This window comes from Aphelocoma coerulescens, chromosome 2 (assembly GCF_041296385.1).
Source record: "Aphelocoma coerulescens isolate FSJ_1873_10779 chromosome 2, UR_Acoe_1.0, whole genome shotgun sequence".
Lineage (NCBI taxonomy): Eukaryota > Metazoa > Chordata > Aves > Passeriformes > Corvidae > Aphelocoma > Aphelocoma coerulescens.
The window spans coordinates 122,878,471-122,899,635 of NC_091015.1; positions in this window are offsets into that span (position 1 = coordinate 122,878,471).

The window sequence follows — 21,165 nt, forward strand, 5'->3', positions numbered from 1 at the left end:
CAATTTAAATCAATAAAGCTATGCCAATTCATACCAGCTGAAAAGCATTATTGTATTTTTAAATTATTACAAAGAAATCAAAATTCATTTCTGAAAAAATGAATAAACAGTGATTACACTATGCTCAGATTTTAATTAATGTAAAAATCTGACTTTCAGATTAATTTAATTAATGCTTTTCTTCGACATTGTAGTGTTTTGGGATACACTAGTTGCTTTCCTGTCAGTTCTTATGTAAAGGTGCCAGGCAGGCTACAAGAGAACCTCAGAATGTAAATACACACACACACACACACACACACACACACACACACATACATATACACAGATGTTTTTTCACTAATTTCTATTGTATAGTGAAAATATAATTTTCTGGCATTTAGAGTATTTCATACAATCATAGAACTGTTAAGACTGGAAAAGACCTCCAAGATCATTGAGTCCAATTACTTAAATTGTTCTTTAGAGTAAAAAGTCTAATTCTGCTGATATGACAAAGCAGGAAAGAATATGAAAACAATGTTAAGGGAAGGTCTGAGAATATAATCCCCATAATCTACATGATAATTATGTTGACACCGTATTCCCCATTAATAAGAATTAGAAAAATATTATTTATTTGTATTGAAATGCTATCTCTAAAACGGTTTGTAAATGCATTACCAAAGAAAATGGATCTTTCTCTTCCTGTTAATTCTAGTTTTTGAGACTGAATTCTCCTCCAGATAACCACAGCTACTTTAATAATGGTGGCCTTCCTTCTATATCACAGTAAAACAGTAACACTTTTCGTAACGAAAAGTTCCTTTCAGATAAGTTGTTCATTATAGAACTAAGGAAAACATGTTACTGAGAAAGTGAAAACATAAAATACTTGTCAAATGCAAAACCTTGCAAATTTTCTTTTGGGGAAGTACATAAAGGATTCTCAAAATGTTAGATTCTTAGCTGTAGGCAAAAAAAGTAGCTCATTCTGTTTTAAGAATGGTGGCATACACTGAAAAGACAATAAATTATAATTGACATTTGGTTAGGAGTATCCACTGAGTAGAAGATGAGGGTTTTCCATTGTCAGTTGCTGATCAATTCCTTCTGTGAATCTAACTCAAAGATTGCATTTTTGTTCTAACTTCCTTCTAGATGCAAGCAGCTAGCTATAATTAAAATGAAGCAACAATCCTAATTATTGTCCCCTATCATTAATGCAGTAGATTTACTTGGTTTGCTTTCTTGTCAGTGGCTGTGCTCTCAGTGGTGTGATGAAAGTGTAGACTTTTACAAGTACATAAAAACTTTCAGAATTTGACTGTGTAATGACACAATGCATCTCCCATGAAATGACAAAAAATCAAGGTTTTTCAGCTATGTTTCAGATCAGTAGTGTCAGTATGAACGAGCCAGACAGAGGAAAATACTCAAACTTAAATGTCAGCGAAGTAATGTTGGCCACTGCTGTAACTTTCTGTTAGGTACTTTGGTGCCTGCATTTAGACATTCTGGTTTGAAAAGGTTGTCTTTAACCTCCAGCTATTGTAAATTCACCTTTCATGTGAGATTGCCTTCACAGAAGTAAATAAGAATGTTTCTGTTGATATAAGGACATTTAGAGCAGTCCATGTATAAGATAGATTTCATAACAGCTTTTTATTTTTGCCTGAAATATTTCCAACTAATAGTATTAGAAGATGAAGAGTAACATTTTCCTGCCCTTCATGTATGAACTGACAGAGAAATCCAAAAGAAACATTACAAATCTATTAATAACAAAACTGGTGTTTTGAACTCTGATTGTGGTCTTAATGAACTTCATCAACCTCTGTCTTAAATGACAAGTTTTATCCACATTGTTTTGATGTGTATCCTGATAGAACACAGCTCCAGCTGGTTTCCTTCAGCTTGCAGAAACTTGTTTTACCTGTAATTTTTTTTCCACAAAATAGCCCCTTTTCCTTATCTGGTATTGATCTTCTTTATGCCTGCTCAAGATTCATTCTGCTCCTTTTTCTACCACGAGATTAACTTTCCTTCTTTTCCTTCTTTAAAATCATGCACAAAACTGCTGATGAAGTCTTAGTACATCTTTGCACAAGGCAGGATGCTTGTGTTGGAAACATTAACAGGTTACATCACAGATTTCCATTTGTCTGTTTCACCTTTGGAACATATGGACTGCTTTGATTCAACATATTGTAATGAAGAACTTCAACCCTAGAAAAACAAAATTTTAGCATAAAAAAATTTTTGTTGATATAGAACTAGTATAATAAATTATTTTGATTGAAAAATTTTATTCCTGAAGAGAAAGGTCAATATTTTCAGTCTGTTTTACACTGGATGATCACATATGCTCCACCATTACCTCCTCCAATCACAGAATAGCATTTTTTCCTTAAGCTTACTCTAAAGATTGCAATCTTTTTTCAAGCATCGGTTTCCCATTATAACCAGCCAACAAAATAAGAGTTTAAAAGGAAAACAGAAGAAATTGTTCTTTTCGACAAATCACAGGATTTTGTCATCAACAGACAGTAGTAGTTGTATCCCACAAGTGGATGTTTTAGCAGGACTGGAACGTGCATGCACTCCAGTGAACAATGCAAAAGAATGGAACTCTTTCTCAGACCAGTTTGTTATCTGCCATCTCCTTCCATGAAAAGGCAGACCTAGCCTGGAAAGAGACACAACTGCAGTAGAAAGGACTTTACTCTGAGAGCAGAGTAGAAGGGTATCGCTATCTCTCTGGCTCTGGAGCTTCTGTGCCGGAGTGCAAGGTGTAATCATCTTTAGAAAGAGTCTCCAAAGCAAAGCTGCTCAGCAGGATCAGCTGCATACACTCACACACACGTGCACGCACAAACGCACGGACAGCTTCAGTAATATGGGTCGGCAGCAAAGAGGCCGGAAGGATCTTGCATAGATTTCCACAGGAGCAGTTTATTGCTTCTACACTGGGAAGGGTTCTACAGGCAAGACGAGAATAATGCAGAACTCAGGCTTAAGTACGGGAGTGGGGCTAGCACCAGGAACCAATGGTGTGAGGGCATGGGGGCGGTACAAAGGCGGGACTAGGGAGTGGGAGCCAATGGGGAAGCTCTGGGGGAGCGGTGAGGGGCAGAGGCCAATGGGGGAACCTGGAGTGGAGAACTTTCTGGGATATGAAGCATATAAGGTGGCAAGGGGGCTGGGTGGCCAACAGCCAACCCGGGAAGCAGAACTGGAGTAGATTACCATAACAGAACAAAGCATTCTGGGAGAGGCTGCTTTTCTGACTGTGGCCTAGACAGATCTTTCTGATACTAGGGACTGTCTTAGCAAGAGCTTTCTGTGTTTTTTGACCCACAGGCTAACCAGCCACTATAGAAGGGGAGAATCACTTCTCTCAATCTGTTGTCTCCACTTTAGATGTAGTCCAGGACATAGTTGGTTTTTGGAGCTGGCAGCATACATTTTGGCTCATGTCAAGCTTCTTATGAACCAGCACTCTCCAGTCTTTTGCCTCAGGACTGTTCTCATCAGCACACTAAAGTTCTTTCTACTCACAAGCAGCAACATTCCTATCTGCTTTATATACCTTCCTGTGTAAGAGATCTAACAGAGTAGATTCTCAGCACCAGCAAAGCAACACACCTGAGAGGACAGGAAGCTGTTTGATATTGCTTTCTGTCTTTTCTAGAAAATTGTGAGCCTCGGTTTGAGATCGAAGTTTGTGTAGCATGAAGGTAATGGAGGTAGTAAGCAAAGATTGCTGCATGATTAAAATATTCAGTGAATGCGTTTATTTTTAGTCTTGGACATAGACTGTGACTAGAGTATTAAATTAAACATGTTTCGGATAATTTTCTAACACTGAAGACAGCTGGTATGGAATAGCCCCAGTCTATGGTATTAAATTCTCTTTTCCTTACCATTTTCCAGCCATTCTCATGATTTGCATGGAAAGTGTTAGCTGGCCCGAGACAGAGCCATACAAGGGATTTTTCCAACAGGTAAACACTGTAAACAATTAGATTCCAATGTCCAAGAACTATTCACTTTTCTAGGACTTTAACATATTAATTTGATTTTATTGTGTATATTTAATATAGAGGGTCAAATCCTGTTCTGTTCCTGCTCTGCATAGGAGCTTAGAACAGGAGCTAACAATTATGGGGGCAGTTTGTTTAGGTAAGGATGGGGGCAGTTTTTTTAGGTAAGGAAGCCAACTTCGTTTGTTTTTCCAGGTTTTTTGCAAAAGTGACAAAGGATGGCAACAGAAACACAGGGATTTAGCCTCTTTCTTTCAGGCACAAGTGAAAGTAACAACACACAAAACTTAGGTCAGACCAAAGTTGATATAGCTCAGTATCCTTCCTGTGACAGTGACTGACAGATGACATCTATGAAATGGTAAGAGAAGAAAATAATGACGGTTATTTTTGGTATATGTTTTCATATTCTGCTACCAGAAAAAAAGGTCAGATATGGCATGGGAAGTAAAAAGGTTGTTACTTAAGCAGTTAAATTAAAGAAAAAAATTTTCTTAATGAATGTTGTACATTATGCCCCCATTTGCAATATCCCAAGCTATGGAAGGGCTAAGACCCTCTCATATAGAAATTATGTATATTTCCCAGATTCCCCAACGTATTCTCCTGTGATGTGCTTTGTCTCTTTCTAAGCTATGTGCTTACCAGTTGATTGGTGCATGGTGAGCCAGCCTTGCAGGGACAGATATTGTGTTCTCTGTCAATGAGGATAGTAATTTCTTTTTTTCAATACCGATTTTTACTAATCTTGCAATTTGCTTGAAACCTCTGTTAAATTATATTGGGATTTAACCCTAAATTCAAAAGGTCTTTGGAAAAGATTGACTGGGGGAGGAACAGATGGACTGCAATTCAGGCAAAAATATCATCTTCAAAAAAGTTAATTGAACATTACCAGCTAGATATAGTTATAATCCCTTCCCTTTATATACGCATGTCCAGAAATAATTTTATAGGTGCTTCTATTTGCATACAATCCATTAGGTTAGTATCTTAAATAAGGATTCTTCATAGGTTTGAAAATAACATATGTGATTTCAAGCTAATAAATAGTCAATTTTAAAAAAACTAAAATAGCAAAACAGCCATTATTTTCTCTGTGTATGACAGGTTGAAAACAGTTAGTAGGCTGCCATGCTTGATATTTTGAGAGACAGCAATAGGGTCACATACGTCCTATCAAGCAAGTTTTCCTGCAGTTGCAATTGATATTCCTAGCAGTCTTGGTAAATGAAAGCAACTTTCATCCCCCAATACCTGCTTCAATATTGCTGAAGTGAGTGGGAAGACTCCTACTACCTTCAAAATTATCTGAATTCTGGCATATTTTCGAAGATATATTTCTGGCATATTTTGTTTTCCATCAAATAGTAAAGTTGTAGGATCAGAGCTAGCTCTTACTTCTGCTCTAAGTCCTGGCTTACTCCCTCAGTGGGTTTCCTTGTCATATCCTTCCTGGTGTGGCAATGAGACCTCAGTGGGAATTCTCCTTCTACGTACATCCTTGGAAAGGAGTGCAAGGGCTGGGAGATTATTGGGGTGTGCTCTAGTATGTCTGGATGACCAAAGGATGATGACTGGCATATGCATTGAAGAAAGCGGAGAATTGAATTCTTATTGACCACAACACAGGTGCCTAACTTAAATGGATATCCAACCGACAACTGCAGTTACTGTTTTATTCCTAAAACCAAAATATCCGGAATGCATGATATACAATCTGCATATTCAAACCTAATAAACTATCATAATTTTCCCAGCTAATAAAACAGTGCTATGGTGTCTATGGGTTTACCATACAAAAATGGAGAATCTTTGACTCAAATATTGACTTAGTCACAGTTCATTCATTAGGCGACTTTCTAAGGCCAATTTTTTTCCTGCATGCAGTTCCAGAGAGCAGCACCTTAATTGAGTCAACACCATGGCTTTTGAGGAAGGGGGACTACACATAAGGGAAGAAACCATTCATACTTACATGGCAAAACACTATAAGAGAGTGTTAGTTATTATTCCTTCAAAGAAATACATTTTGCATAAAATACAAAACATAAAAGGCAAGGCATTGCAAACATGAATACATGAGACTGAAAAACTTTCTCAGGAATGTTTTGTGCACTTCGAACATTTTACATTAGCTGCACAATGATTTTTTCCATCCTGATAAACTCTCTTCAATAGACTGCAAAGTTGCCACCTCATTTACTTATCTTCTCAACTCATGTGAAGAAGAAAAATAATTTAAAGGCCAGTAAACTTTGAAAATATGCTTTATGGAATTTACTGACATTTTAAGTAGAAAGAAATTAAGGCAGTATGTGTTCTGGCTAGATTGCTAATCACCATGAGAATACACATATAGGTACAGTCAGAATTTTTCCTGTCAGAGGTGTTATCACAAGGGCACTAGATTACCTCTCTTTCAGCCTTCCTGGAAATAAATCATCAGAACCAGGTACCACTACTTTATTGCTCAGTGAGTCCTGAGAAGCACATGCAGTAAATTCTACTTCTGTGACCTTTTCAGTATTCTGTGTTTTGACTGAGTGTCCATTCTAGTCACAGGTTGCTGAGGTCACAAACAGAAGAAGATAGGAATGGCAAGCGAATCAAATTACAGAATAGTATAAAGGTCAGAGTAGTACCATTTATATTACCCTTCACAGAACAGATGAGGCAGAAAAAGTTGTACCTCTGTCTCACAACAAAAATGATAATTATTCAGTAAATAGCACCAGTGACAAATTCTCATTTTTGCCAAGGAGTTGCACTGTAAAGAAATAGCTATAATATCCAATTCACATTTGGAAGTATGATCCTGTTATATTTAAAAATTGAGTCTTTTGGAAGTTCTGTTTTGCCATAGCATCTTTCATTTCAGAAATAAATATGAATAAAAGTCTTCTGAAACAAATTTTAAAATTACATTCAAGTAAACCAAATAAATTGGTGTTTCTATATCCATGTCATGACTTTTTCCAACTGTACTTTATACACACTGCAGTTGGATGCACTATTTTTTATAAAAGATAGTGGATTTTGAGTGAAATCCTCAGGTAGCAGATAGTCCTTGTAGAATTGAAAAAAAAATCAATGCAAAACATAAATTTTGCTAGTGTAGTGTTGGATTTATGTCAATCAGTATGTGTAATTAGGGTTTTGTAAGCAGTTGGCAAATCTCTCCTCTTTTAGTTTAAAACCATTATTCCTTGTCCTATCACTACTCGCCCGTGTTAAAAGTTGTTCTTCCTTTTTTTTATGAGTCCCATTTAAGAATGGGAAGACCATAATCTCTTTCTCCAGGCTAACAGCCTCAACCCCCTCAGCTTGCCACTGTAGGAGAGGTGTACCATCCCTCTCATCATCTTCATGGCCCTAATCTGGACCTGCTCCAGGAGGTCCACATCTCTTTTTTGCTGAGGACCCCAGACTTGGACACAATATTCCAGGTGGGGTCTCACAAGGGCAGAGTAAAGCAGGAGAATCACCTCTATCGACTTGCTGGTCACTCCTCTTTTGATGCAGCCCAGGATGTGGCTGGCCTTTTGGACTGCAAGTGCACATAATTATTACATTTCCTGTTTACCATCTAGTCTCTTGAAAGTAGCTTTTAAGTTAGATATGGGAAAAAAACCCAACCAAAAAACCCCAAACCTACCTTCAGCATTCGGTGAGCATCAGCTATGAAGGCTTAAAAGACTTAATGTCCAGGTAGTCTTACTTAAAAGATTACACTTTAAACTGCAATAGTGATTAGTATCCAAATAATGATAATGAAAAAACAAAATTCTCTTACCGGGATAGTAAATTTTGCTTAAACATTCTCAAGAATGTACTCAGCCACTTTGACTTAGTCAGGATAATTTGACATCCACTTAAACGATCAACAAAGTTAACTTAAAAAGTAGTTCTCTACATTAAGCAGTTCACTGCTTGACATAATGATAATACATAAGTCAAAAAAAAAAAAATCCTCCTGTTTTTGGTTACTGTTGTTTGACATATACATCCACCACTGCTTTTCAACCAGTAAGTCTTGGCACTGAGGCGGTTTAGAAAAAAAAAAGGCAATCAGTAGGATCCCAAGAGGTTGAGAATGTTATTATAATCCATGACAAAGAAAAATCTCACACCACAATCCCCACATAGCCCCATTTTTCAAGGTCAAATAATCTCTGCCATAAATAAATTATAAAGGCTTCTTGGAAATTCTGGTTTTGTACATAGGTTTTTTGTAAAAGTAAGAATGTCAGGAGCACTTTATTTATTTCTTTTCATTTTGAACGGAGAAGATATTACTTTACTTAAGCATCAGTTTATCTACAGTTCTACACTGTCGCAATATTACTCTGGGCATACCCACAGGGTGAGATGATCCTGGAAGAAGTTTCAGTCCCCTGAAAGCTAAACCTATATGAACACGTTGCCCACTCTTTCTCAGTAATGCCTGTCAATGCTTTTTATATCTCTGTCTATGCTGGTTTTGTTTCTTTTTCCTTTGTTTCATCCTTCTTATGCAGTCCCAAGTTAAGGTTAGAACATTTCATATGTAGTAAAAAGATTTCATTTTTTCATGAGGGATAATAAGTCTTTTTTTTTCCATGCAAAATAACCATCTCTTTCATTGTTTTTTTTTGGTTCATATTACTTCTGATACATAAATACCATTAATTTGTTTCCTAACTATGTTTCTCACTTTGTTTTATGATTTTTATGAACATATATTTTTCAATCTCTATTACTTTACAAATGTATATAGGGAAAGTTTTTTTCAGAGGGAAAAAAACCCAATTTTCCTCTACAAGAGCGTCCATGTTATGCGATTCATAAACCTATCCCATAGCAACTGACATCAAGATTTATCACAGCCAAATGAAACATGGCTAGATGTACCAAATATTCTTTGGACTTTATTAAGAATTTTCAAATAAATAAGCAGAATAATGTACTTATATTGGAGAATTCCTGACATATATATAACATATCCCAGCTGAATTACTGGGTAGTTGCAAGAGCAGTTCACAAAGTACCCCATGAAATCACACAAATAGGCAGTTTGCTTGCACCTCAATTTGGAAATCTAGTCACATACCTTGATAAAATACTGATTAAATATCACAATGTTTTTAGATTCTGAAGATGCTAGAGATCAATTTAACCAGCTTTCATTGGTTTAACAATGACTAGAGAAAAAAAAAACTTTAAAAAAATAAAAGTATTCCAGACTATTTACCATGTATGTATGTGGGTGTATTTGACATCTGTACACTGAAATACAGATCCTGAAGAACAATTTATAGCACAGCAATTCCAATTTCCCACTACCCAGGAGATATATCACTACTATAAAGATATATTCACCTGCAAATCTGAAGTTCAATACCCTTACAAATATGAACTAGAAAAAAACCAATTAATTATACCAGTTTTGCTTTGCACCCTGATCACTCAGCAGTGTTTAAAATAATTTAGAAGTTCAGGGTGGATATACAAAACAAGACATCTAAATGTTGGCTGTGCCTGGCTTTTCAAATGCCACAGTCCAGCAGTTTTAGCATTCGTAAAACAAAGCTAATCTGGGGAGATGGTATTTTCTCCTGATTATCCTGCAACCCTCTTGAAGTAAAATCCCCTCTCAGGTAAAATGTCACTGAAAGTAAAATCATTGTCACATGAATTGTAATTTCATGAAAAGTCTCTGATTTTAGATTAAAGCAATTTAATAAAACTAAACTAATGCTGAGGTCACAGCACATACCTGTGCTGGAATGGAGGCAAGGGGAAATAGAACATGATCCAAAACACTTATGTCACAACTGGACTGTGCAAGAAATCTAAGGTCACAAATCAGCAGCTGGTCCTTCTGGTCAACACCTCAGGTATATTTGAAACCCCCCTGAACTGAGCTGGAATTAGAATAATGTAGTTTTCTCTGGTTTCACCACTCTGCACTGAGTTGCCTGCAATGCTGATCTATATTTCTACATCCCAATTGCAATCAGCAGGTTAAGGAAGGCTAGTATCCACCCTGACAGGAATAGCATCTCTAGATATACAACCACGATTTTACATGGCCAGCTTCCCAAATTACTACTGGTAAAGGAGATGTTTGAGACCAGATGCCACCATGGCCTTATGTTCCTCCCACTGGTGACATGTCTTGAATAACGTGGTCTTCAGAAACAAATATCAGTCTTCTAGCTCTGGAGGAGCAGAGATACAGCAATTTGGTGATTATAGCTTGGGGATCAGAAGCTGACAATGAAACACCTGCAGGGATGCAAAGCAGTGGGACATGTTCACTGCTCAAAAAACAGAGCATGCTTCTCCAGTTTTTCAGTGTCAAATATTTTTGCCCCATATCAGGGATAATTATCCCTCCCTCCAATATTCTCTGGAGTAACATAAGACTGATTCTTATTGAAGAATATATATGGAAAGCCAAGGTATTATTTTGACAAAGGAATACAAAGTAATATTATATCTAGTTGAACGATTTAATTGAAGTGGGTTCTTTTAAAGATTACATTGTTCATGTGGGTGAAATGTCTGAGAGTTAGAGACTGACATCCACTGCCCTGTTGTACTATGCTGATATTTATATTTAAGTCTCTTGTTAAAATCCAGTGAGGTTGGAAAATGAGAGAAATAAAAGAAAATGACAACATACTATAAAATTCTTTACTGATTTCAGAGGCCATCTGAAGTTATGTTGTGCAGCTTATATGTATATTTAAAAGCCCCACAGCCATTTCTTAAAATAAAATATGAGGTAAAATGGGGAGAAAAGGAAAAGCAGATACAGGTTTTTAAGGCTTCTATTTTATGGATTCAGATGAGTTTATCCTTTAGGGAAAACATAAAAAGTAATTCTCCTGACTGACATTTTATTATTCTCAGGTTCATGTGAATTTCTGTAAATCCAGAGTAGTAGCACTCCTACTATTTTTTCTTGGTTGTTTTCCTTTTACTTGTGACTTTTGTTATTTAATTCCCTTTAGTCTTCTCCTCGGTCTTGCTTGTGACCATTGTCCAGGTTCACTGGACCCACATTTGTTCACTGATGTAGTCACTCCATCATGGTCTTCTACAATGGAGTGCCTACATCAGTGGACAAAGGAAGGACTACAGAAGTCCTTTATCTGGACTTCTGTAATGCTTTTTACATAGTTCTCCACATCACCCTTCTCTCTAGATTAGAGAGAGATTGATTTGATGAATTGATTGAGATTGATTTTAGATGGATAATAAAATGGTTGGATGATCAAGTCCAGGGGGGAGTGGTCAATGGCTCAGAGTCCCGGTGAACTTCAGTGACAAGTGGTGTCCCTCAGGGGTCTGTATTGGGACCAGTGTTATTTAATATCTTCGTTAATGACATACACGATTGAGTGCAGTCTCAACAAATTTCAAGATAATATCAAGCTAAGTTGTCCAGTTGACACACCTGAAGGGCAGAAAGCCATACAGAGGAACTGGACAAGCATGGGAATCCATGAGGTTTAATAAGACCAAATATAACGTCTTGCACCTGGATCAGGGCAACCCCCAGTACCAGTAAAGTTTGGGGGATGGAAAGATTGATAGCACCCTGGCTGAGAAGGACCTGGGGGTGCTGACAGATGAGAGGCTGAACGTGACCAGGCAACATGCACTTGCAGCCAAAAAAGCCAAATGTGTCCTGGGCTGCATCATAAGCAGCAGGGACAGCAGGATGAAGGAGGGGATTCTGCCCCTCTGCTCTGCTCTGGTGAGACCTTCATTTTTGTTCTTGTTTTTGCACTCTTTTCCTTTTCAAAAACTTTTATTCTTCCCCCTTTTCTGTCCATTTTGCACTTGAGATTTTACTTCTTCATTCCCCACTTCTTTTCTGCCACTTTTCTTACATCTTTTGTTCTTTCTACCTACCAGCTTTTCTTCTTTATGTCTTTCATTTAAAAAGTCAATTTAAAACATTATTTTTACATTTTGATAACAAGCTCTTTTCACAGGGTTGTGTGGTCCCATAAAAGAGTGCTGTGGATTTTCATGTTATCCATTGCATGGGTTCAAATTTAAAATTGTTCCATCTACAATTTAAAAAAATAATTTAAAATAATTTAAAACTGACAAATGCAAAAATAAATTAATTTTTTCTTCAATTGGAAATGCTATCATAACGAATTCTGACTTAAAGGACAAGGAGAATGAAAGATGAAAACAAAACAAAACAAAACAAAACAAAAATCCCTTCAAACTTTTATCTGGTCTCCAATACCAGATGCTATATTTTTTTCCACAAGGATCAAACTCTCAACATTTTAATTCTTAATTAGATGTTAGAATGTTAGCCTGACTGAGACCTTGATCCGTTTACAGCTGTCTCTAAATTGGACAAAATATTTTGCAAGATGTAGAGCTTTTTTTTCCCCGCAAACCCCAGGACCCAGTAATTTGTTCGCAGTTGTATAAATGTAAATAATGACTTCATAAACATTAAGTGACCTTCTCTTCCACACTTTCATATCAGACTCTGTAAGTGAGTGCTTTAGTCCTTTAGCTTTGGTAAATATTACCCTGAAATTGGCATTGTAAAATATTTGCAGATACATTCTGATCTGGGGAAAATTCATAACTAACAGTTATTTTTCATCCAGCTCCACTCTACTATAGATAGCTTTAACAAAGTAAACCATAGCACACATAAAAAGAGATAGGACTGCAGTAATGATTAAAAAAGTGACTGGAGCATGGACCATACAGAAACTTTCCATCCTTCTTGAATGTCAACACTGTGCTGAAGTCATGCTTAGTACCACAATAATATTATAGCACTCTACAAAATGTCTTACTTTTACATAACAGTGTAAAATGTCATGGTGCATGAGAGATCAGGAAAAGTTACAGACAGTCTAGGTGCAGCCTGTAATGGTTGTGAAGATAACTTTAGGCAGATATGTAAACAGGAAAAGAAGCAGAACCAGTTCCATGCCTTCCCATTAAAAATAGTGTGGTGTCTTTTGCAGGAAAAGATCAAGTACAATACAGGTAATCTGTGATTCTATAGGGTAGAAAATAAAAACAAACAAACAAACAAAACCAACAAAAAACCCTAAACAAACACAAAAAACCCCCCAGAAAAACAAACAAACAAAAAGCCCCAAAAAAACCGAAAGCACAAGAAACCCCCTTTGCCTAGAATCACAATGAGCGTAGGTCATGAGTACTGAATGTTCCTTCTCTTTTGTGTTAATTTAATTGGGTTTTTCCTCAATGAATTTCTAGTTATATGGAGACCACAAACCAGTTCAAGTACTGGTTATATTATACAATATAATTTAATCTAGTTTGCATACACTAATGTAAAAGGTAAAACTTGTGCTTTAAAATATGGCATCCTGAAATAGAGAGGTACTAATCCATCCCTCCTTTTCCACCAATATATGCTGTGGGCAGGGGTTGTATAAATTTATGTCACGTTGGCACCATTTTGTTTCTGTAAAAGCTGACAGAAAAGGCTTAGTCAGAAGGGGCAAAGAACCCTGCTTCAGCTGAATTGACTACAGGGAGCTTGCACTGAGGAAGAATTTGAAGTTAATAAGAGCTACATGCACATATCAAGGACAGGCCCCCTTAAGCATACTGCTAAGGCAGGAGTGTGCTCAACTATAATGGCATAATAAAGCTAAGCTATAAAAGCAGTTATCCCACTGACTAACATGAAATATTAGGTTGGTGGGATAAATCACATCTTATGCTTAATTTACTGGTAAATTGCATTAGAGGTATACAGTGTGGGAGCAGAGAATGCACACTGAGTATAAAGCCTTGTTCTATCACTTAATTTCCTGGAATACTGAAAACAGTTCTTTGAAATTTGCTGGCGTGTGAAATCCTCATACCTACAAAATACTATGGCCTATTACAAAAAGAGCACCTCATTATCACATCACAAAGTGTCCTAACAGAAGAAAACCGTCGTCCTCTCACCTTTCATGGAGCCACCCCATTTGTTTAGACATACTCAATGCCAACATTTCTGAGTCAATGTCTGGAAATATTTCTAACTGAATGACCACCAATTTTGTAGAAAGGGCTCTGAGAGGGCAGCCGTGTTGGGATAAAACAAAGTGTTTAGAACAGTGTTCAGAAATCTGTCAAGTCAATGTGTTCAGTTTAGCCAAGGTCAGTTCTATTTTGTTGCCTCCACCTGCCCTCTTTTTTCCTTCTTCCATCTCTCACTGATATGGTCTGAGCACCCTGACAATGGTTCAGAAGCCAGAACTGAGGGCTCTACCGTGGCTGCTCTGGAGTGAAATAAGAATCTATTCCAGCTCTAAATGGCTTTCAAATGCATCAGTACTTAAAGTCCATGTTATCTATAACTTTGGCATCTAATGGGTATTTTATCTAGAGTTGTTCTAATAGCAAAAAGTGAGTAATGTTCAGGGCAGAGCAGGTCCTAAAATGTAAGTTGTAAACCCCACACCTTGGGAATGCAAGTAGTGATAACGCTGTGACCCTGAGATCATCAGCATTCACATCAAAAAGTGAATGGTGACATTAAAATTTCAGACTCTCAGTTTCTGTGTGGTTTAAAATCCTTGTATATATTCATTTTTATTTCTTTTGTTTGCTGTTGTTCCAACTCTGCTTTTTTGCTTCTTTCAGTAAATACCAGGACCAGCAGCGTGGGATACTTCAACTTCTGCTCTGTAAATTTCATGCTTTGTATAGGACAATGACTACAGATGACAAATGTTTTCTAAGTTGTCACATACAATCACCCATCTTCATACACTGATTTTGTATTTTTCTAAGGACTGTGGCAACAGATGTTAACGTGGTATAAATGAACACATCAATTTTCTCACACCTGTGATGACAAGCGTTAGGGAAGTTTACTTGCGTTTGGCTTGATACCTGACCTCTACCTGTCATTGTTTATTACATCAGGTTACTGTACTTCCATATCAGTGTTCCTAGGTCTTATTATAATCTAATGTATGGCATATTTCTTGAGAAATATTAAAAACTTCTCTTTTATGCTTAGCTTTATTTTAAAACGATGCTACAGATTTGATCTTTCACTAGCACTTAATAATATTTTTCTTTTATGAGCAGGAAGATGTAAACACCCAACTGGTTTTACCTTAAAAGACTTTTGCACATCATCTATTTTAAAGCAAAGACACTCTTAATGGTGTTGAAACATCAACTTTACTATTGGAATACTAGCTAAGTCAACAAACAGTGCTTAAATTGACTATTCTGGATTTAATACACTGGCTTCTCAACATATTAGTATAATGTTAGCACTGATTTATAGCAATCCTTCCTGTTGCTTGCTACATCACCTTTGCATAAACTCAGCTGATCAGAACAATGACGCTTAGTGAAAAAAAGTCATATTTCGTTAGTGAGTTTGTTGGGTTCCTCCCCCACTCACCTCCCCAAATTTTTTTCTTCATTGACCTGTTCCTGGCAGTTGACATCTCTTCACAGGGGTGATGTCCTCTGTGTATTCCTTGATAGCCCTAACACAGACAGTGCACCTGTGGAGATGGTTCACAGCTTCATCTTGTTTGGCTTGATGGGTAAAAGGCTCAGAACCTCTTTGTATTTCCTAAAAGCTCAAGCACAGCAGCACTTAGAGGTTCTGCAGCAACAGTCTGGCCAATCAATATGTGTGTATGGACCAGCTAATCAACTTAGGTGTAGCTCCAAACCAGTCTCAGCATTTCACATCTCCTTGTTGATACATGCCATGTGGAAGGAGAAGAACCTGGTTATTTCATGGTCTGATTCAATTAGACACAGAATTTCACTATATAAACTGCTAGAAAGCAGACTCTTTTTGAGAATGAGGCAGCAAACTATAGGCCTCAGAACTGCATCATTCAGTAGCTCTTTTAGGAGTAAATAATGAAGATACCCTCAAGAATAAATGTCAGCCAGTAAATTATTGTTGGGTCTTTGAAAGATACTGTTTTCAGCATGCCTTCCATGTATGTCACGGCCCTGCTGATCCACTACAATACAAGTGCATGACTTTATCCTGTGCAAATTTTTTGAAAATGCATGTTAGTGTGTACTCTACTATATACAGTGGTAACACCATTTTGAGACTGGACTGACTAACAGGCCTTCCTAAGTTTATAAGACACTATGGGTTTTTTTGCTGAGATCCCATGGTTTGGAGCTCCTTAGTGGAATCAAAGGCAGTGCCTAAATACAGTGGTCATTTCTACCTCTAGAAGCCTCCACACTGCTGTTGAGGTTAGAGTCATCAAAGAGTGCAGGACACACTGGGCAGTTAGCAGCTCCCTTTCTCCAGCAGTGGGGTGATTATCCTATCAACTCATAAAAGCCTGACAAAGACTCTGCAATAAAAATAAAATTACTTGGGGAAAAGTTTTTTCCCAGATTCTGGATTAATGCCTCAGTATCCCAAATGATTATCATAATTGTTTTTCAGTTTATTTTTTCTGTTACACTAAAACTGATGTGCTGTTTGGAGGGGGAAAAAAGGAATAATAATTTAAAGTAGAATCTCCCACTGAGCTTGTCACCTTGGTCCCCCAACATCTCCTTAAAATACATCAAGTAATAGCACTGGCAGTCTTAACTTTATGTCTTTCCTTTGAGATTGTTTTAAATGTTAGTTTGCTGGTTTACATTTCCTCTGCTGAATCCTTTGTTTGTAGACAACTTATTCTGTCTTCTGTTTGGAGCTTTCTGCTTAGTTTTGCATCTAAATTTCACTTCTAATTTATTTCTGTATAGCTCTAACTCCCCAGTGCTGCCTGAGGACATGAAAAGATGATGCAGTACCATTAGCGTATTAATGTACAATAATACTGAGCTTACAGTATCAAAGTAATCCTCATTGATTGGTGTCTCCAAAGACATGAAACAGAGAATAACTACATTAAGCAGTACAGTTAGCCTCCAGCAGGAGCTTTAGCTGCAATTACACTGCCAGGGACCACCTCAGTAGCTGCATTTGGGAGGGCAAGGGACATCAGAGTCGCCTTCTTGTTCAGGGAAAAGTTGCTACTTTTCATTCTGTGTCTATGTAAGTGTTTGCCATGACAGCTCATAGAATGTATTCATTACATTAACACAGCTTACTGACCAGGGCTAGAGGTTTTTTTGGTCTGTTTTTGTTTTCTCTCCCATGGTCATTAATTTATATTTTTCTCATCTATTTTCATCTATTTTCTGTTTGTATTTGCCCTTTGTCCCTCCCTTTTTGTCCTTCTCTCAGCCCACAAGAAACACTTTAATTACAGCTGCAATAAAAGCACAGCAATGTCAACCATATCTTCAATCTCTGGTCATGTATAGGTTTTGATCACAGACTCAAAATTAGCCAGAAAAATAATCCCAAACAAGTCCCACTCTTTTTACTCCTGGATAAGGTATGGAACTGAAAGAAATGTTTACAATAAATGCAACATTTTTAATGAAAAGGAGACGCCTTTAGAACCTATAAAATTTTAGAGAAAGGAGAAAACTTTAATCTCCAGAGCATCACCATGTCAGGAAAAAGTCCCTAGAGAAAGTGGTTGACGACAATTTTTACATCACACCAAGGAGCAGCAGGACTGGCTGTGTCACACGTTTCAAGAATTTGGGACTCCAGGGTGACAAAACACCTGGCATGGAAGTAGTTTCACCTTCACAGGAAGCAGCCTTATCATATACTTCAGCAGGAAGAGCAGAGCAGGTTCAGTGGTGGTACTAGGGTCACCAACAACCCAGTGATTTCTGGGTAAGTCCACAGGAATGAGGCAGGCCGGAGGTCAAGCTGGAAAGTCCAGTCAAAAGGTAAGGATCAGCAAGGTACATGGCAAGCATAACTACAATGGCTCCTTTAGCACCAAATGAAGGACCTGCATATAAATGCAGCTCCCAAGCAAAGGGGGAGTGATGGGGACCAGCAAGGCTTATCCCAGCTCACCCTGCAGAGATGCCTAGCAACTACCTGATCCCACAAAATCTGTGCCATGCCAAAGCTTCTATGGCACATTGATATCTCCCCACTTCTTGAACTACTCCCATTTGGGAACACCTGAATATATAGACTGGGTATAAACTGTATTATTTCATATGGTTGAACATGTAAATCAAAATGGAATGTCATATTAAGTCAAATGCATTTATCAACATGACTGTCTATAATAATCAGACTTATAGTCTTGCCAGTAGGAAAGGGAATTGTCTGAAAACCTTGCATTTCTTGAAACCATTGGATTGAAATAATGTTTTCAATTTCCAATTTTTTTGTGTCAGAGTCCTTAATTTAGACTTCCACTCTTTTGTACAATTTTCTTTACTCTTCCATTACTGATGTCAATATACAGAGCTCTTGCCTATCTAATGCTAGAATTATTTTAACTGTCCTCCAAAACCCTTAAATTTTGAAAGTTTTCCAGGATTTTTGAGGGTAGCAGTAGAAGAACTGTGCAAGAGTAATCTAGTTTTCTGGAAAGAAACAAAAACCATTAATTTTCCCCACAAAGAGCATATAGGTTTATGCTCCCACATCACATGCTGCATCATGTGCTGCAGCTGGTCAGCTTAAATCTTCCAAGCATTCCTTCCCTTTTTCCACAGTTTTCTCCACTGATAAGGGAAAACTTACCAGTTTCTTCTATAGAGACAAGTTCTGATATTGACTTCTACCCCCTGCCTTTCAGTCTGCACTCTGGGAAGTTATTACCTGTTGATTAGATGTTCAGTCCATTGCAGGTGAGATCCTTTCCACGGGATCCCAAAAAGGCTGATCATGATGAGCAGGCTTAGTTCTTCTACACTGGGATGCTGTATTTTCAGAAGTTTTCTTTGCCACCTTTCTCTTCAAGCCCGTTTACTTGTCTCTGCATGAGTGCCAGGACTTCATAATTCACATGAAAAAATCAGTGAATTACAGCCTCTGCACACAACCAATACTCTGTCCAATACTCAAATCTCTTATCATCCTTGCTCTAGACATTCTTTTAAGAATCAGCAGATCCTTTGTTTCCTCTTTTTCTCACAGCCTGTCTTGAAGCATGTTATGTGTTTCAGTAGCCTGCAATCCTCATTCTTTTTTCATATCTACTGGAAAGAGACTAGCATACTTCTGTTGTTACAAAGGTCTTACTTATTTCAATCTTTCAGAAATTCAGCTGGCTTCTAGAACTTCACATGGCTATCACTAGGTGTACTAGACCAGATCACAGTTACCTGTGTCTATGTGAGCTGCTGTGAGCAGCCCTTCACAAAGCTGAAAAAAGCCCTTCAGTGATAGAGGAAGGAATTACTGCATTTTTCCTTTGTGCAACATTGTTTGGCAGTGCTCTAAAACCTGACATCTGTTATCTCAGGTAATTTCATAACCATGATGTCCTTATTATTTCTGGAAAAGATCTTTTATCCTGTTATTCTTCTCACAACACTGTCAGGAGTTGTACTCATCTGCCTCGTGCCTGAATTGGTGCTGGGTGATTCATTTTTTATCTTCCGTGAGGTTCATCTTTTATCTCAGTCCGTTCAAATTATTCATCTTCATGACTTCATGAAGTGCTGAGAGGTGATTCAGAACCAAGGTCTGAGTTTCCCAGTGAAGGAGCTGCTCTTATTTCAGAGTCTGATTCTATCTTTAAGACTATACACTTGAGATGTAACTTGCCCAGAGACAAATGTGTTTGTTGATTAAGTAACAGTAACAAGAAGCAAATAAACCAACCCTAAAATCAATGATAATAAAATCAATTAAGTAATAAATACATTACTATTTTAAAATTATAGTTAGCAATTTTTTCATACCATACACAAGACACAATTTTAAATCTATGAATTATTGTTATGAATAATAATTACTACTGAATGACAAACTCATCAACCTTCCCTTTTACACCTCTTTGTACTGGGGTTCAAGTCTATCCATCTTTACCCTTCCCCTCTAAGCTGCTTGGGCATAAGCTTAATGGAGTGGGTGATCCAAGGAGTTTTCCCTTGCCTTGGGTCCACAACTCCATTCCCAGCCACAGGTGTCCACAATCATACTTGTTAAAGATTCAGCCTCCTTTGTCCTTTACATGATATTTTAATGTTGTTTATAATTTCTTCAATTTCTGAGCTGACCTTTTTTACCTGTTGTCACGTCCATTACTATGTCCAACTCCTCCCCAACAGACAGAATCCCATAAATTGCTTCTCATATGCAGACTACCTGTTCAAATCACTGAACATGTTAAGCCTAACAAGTGCCCCTCAATGACTCCAAAGGAACCATTTTCATCTTTGGCTTTCAGCAGCTGTTCTTTGCTCCTGCTCAACAATTTGATCTGATACTGTGATAGAAGTCTGAAGTTCTCAGTCATGTTTATGGTGTGGAGGGAAAGTGGCTAATGGGATCAAATTGCTTTCTATTTTTTATCAGTCAGTCTATGTCAGCTGTCTCAAGAGGAGTCTTATTGAAAGCTTCCATGTTCCTTCACTAATCTCAGCCTTTGTTTACTGCTGTAGGAATGGTGCCAGTTTAAAGGGCTCCATCTATCAGTTGCCTCAGGCAACCCTTACCAGCATCTATAAAACAATTTGTAAGTACATTTTCCTTCTCATTCACATTGTCTGGAAAGAATGTTTCTTTACCAATTTCCTCCATGCACTATTTTCCTCAGGAGGAAGGCCCTTCTACAGCTACTCCCTAATTGCTGCCTCTATGAGCCATGTGGCTTTCCTGGTCCACGGAGCTTTAAACCACATGAGACAATTCAGTTATTACATTTGCTTCCAGGGAACCTCACCTCATCCAAGTAATCTCAAATGTGAGACCTAACATCAGCATTGACAAATTAATTGATAATTTGTATTGGCAATGAAATTTTCACATTTCAGGTATCTCTAACAGTTTTCTGAGAGCATTTGATAGAAGCTGAATGTAAGCACACCAATATGAGTACCAGAAAACAAATAATAGACGTAAGCAAAAGAGATTTTTTTAAAGCCCAAGCCCAGGAGACAGAAGATGCCATTACAGAATCTATAAAATAATGTCTCCTCTAAATTGCACTGAACCATGAACAGCTTTAATAATCTAAAATGCTCCCATTTTGTGGCATGGACTGGAGCTATCAGCTTACTTCACAGAAAATGATGTGGAGTCTTC